Here is a 2,238-nt window from a genome sequence, read left to right as displayed (position 1 = left end):
ATGGGATGGAATCTGAGAACCCTTATCCTCACATTAAGGATTTTGAGAAAATTAGCATCACATTTAGAGTGCCAAATGTATCGGAAGACATCCTTAAATTGACCTTGTTTTCTTTTTCCTTAAAAGGATAAAGCCAAAACATGGTTGAACTCCTCGAGACCTAGATTGCTAGGAACATGGCATGATATGCAAAGAGAATTCTTGAAAAAATTCTTTCCCGCACAAAGGACTAACTTTTTGAAAAGGCACATTAGTAATTTCCAACAAAAAGACCATGAAACATTTTATGAATGCTGGGAGAGATTTAAAGAGTTGCTTCTCTCTTGTCCTCATCACGGGTTTGAAACATGGAGAACCATTAGTTTCTTTTACGAAGGGTTGTCTCCACAATTAAAACAATTTATAGAGACTATGTGCAATGGTCTATTTTTGGAAAAGCAACCCGATGAGGCATGGGACTATTTAGACTCTCTTGCAGAAACTGCACAATTATGGGATACAGGGGATAGAGTGAATAAACCTTTGCCTAAGCCTACTAACATTGGACACGGGGGCCTTTACAACTTTAGTACTCAGGATGATATTCAAGCTAAAATGGCAGCCCATACTAGGAAGGTAGAGGAAATTGAACTTAGAAAGATTGAACCTATCAAGACCGTAGAACATAACACCGAGTGTTGTAGGATTTGTGAGATGCCTGGCCATCTCACCACTGATTGCCCCACAATACCCGCATTCAAGAAAGTCTTGCACGATCAGGCCAATGTTATGAATACCTATCAAAAATCTTTTAATAATCCTTTTTCGGGTACTTACAATCCTGGATGGAAGAACCATCCAAATTTCAAGTGGAGGAATGACCAACCTCAACAAGTATATAACCCAACTCCCCCACCTCCGCAACCTCATTATGCACATGCACCCCCTAAAAACCCAGTCTCGAAGAAACTTTGCAATCTTTCATGCAAGGTCAAGCTAAAATCAATGATGAAATAAGAAATCAACTGACAACGCTGACCACTGCTTTAAGTTCTCAAGAGAAGGGTAAGCTACCAGCTCAACCACAACCTAACCCTCAAGTCTACGGCGGTAGCAATGCATCATCTTCAACTTTGCATAAAGAACAAGCGAAGAGTATAATAACTTTGCGAAGTGGAAAGGTTATTGACCGGACAGTCCCAGAACAAACTCAAGTCATACCTGATTCTGACCCTCCCAAGACAAAAGAAAAGGATAACGAAGAAACCGAAGCACCAACATCTGCTGAAAAAATCAAATGTCCTTTTCCAGCACCATTTCCACAAAGATTAAAGCCCTTGCAAAAGCTTGAACCAAACTCTGAAATTTTTGAGCTTTTTAAGCAAGTAAAAATCAATATACCTCTTCTTGATGCAATCAAACAAGTGCCTTCATATGCAAAATTTTTGAAGGATTTGTGCACTGTCAAGCGTCGATTAAATGTCAAGAAGAAGGCATTTTTGGCTGAAAATGTGAGTGCGATTTTACAGCATAATATTCTTCCTAAATATAAAGATCCAGGTTGCCTAACTATCTCGTGCATCATTGGTAATTTTAGGATTGAACGAGCATTGCTTGATTTAGGAGCGAGTGTGAATTTGTTGCCATATACGGTATATGAGCAACTCGGTTTGGGTGAGTTGAAACCTACAACTATCACCTTACAATTAGCTGACAGGTCAATGAAGGTCCCTAGAGGGATTATCGAAGATGTGTTGGTCCAAGTAGACAGGTTCTATTTTTCTATCGACTTTATCGTACTGGACACACATCTGGCTTCCAATTCACCATCTCAGATTTCGGTCATCTTAGGACGACCATTCCTTGCAACTTCTAATGCATTGATCAATTGTAGGAATGGTGTCATGAAGCTTTCTTTTGGCAATATGACCTTGAAACTGAACGTCTTTAGTATAGGCAAACAACCCAGTGATCATGAACAAAGTAAAGAAGTTGAATGGGTTGAAACCATTGCGGAAGAATATCTGTTAAAAGAAACATTTACTGAATCGGCCGACAATGGTTTAATAGATTGGTGTTCTGAAGGTACTGCTGATGATGTGGTCCCACCTGTTATAGATAATTCGGATGTCATGATGGTCAATGGGTGGAGACCGAGAATAGAGGAATTTGAACAGTTGCCACCTCGAGAAGCAAAGATAGCACCATCAAATGAACAAGCACCTAAGCTCGAGTTGAAACCTTTACCGAAGGAACTCA

General features: G+C 39.8%; 1 pseudogene; it reads right to left on the bottom strand.

The window, feature by feature from the left end:
- Window positions 1-243: 243 nt before the first annotated feature.
- On the bottom strand, window positions 244-341 carry LOC149753764 (small nucleolar RNA R71; annotated as a pseudogene).
- Window positions 342-2,238: the final 1,897 nt, after the last annotated feature.

The sequence above is a fragment of the Phoenix dactylifera genome, chromosome 4 (assembly GCF_051530095.1).
Source record: "Phoenix dactylifera cultivar Ajwa chromosome 4, Ajwa_hap1_PhDact_Kaust_v1.1, whole genome shotgun sequence".
Lineage (NCBI taxonomy): Eukaryota > Viridiplantae > Streptophyta > Magnoliopsida > Arecales > Arecaceae > Phoenix > Phoenix dactylifera.
Note: the sequence above shows the minus strand (reverse complement) of the source record. Positions and strands in the feature narration are given on the sequence as shown.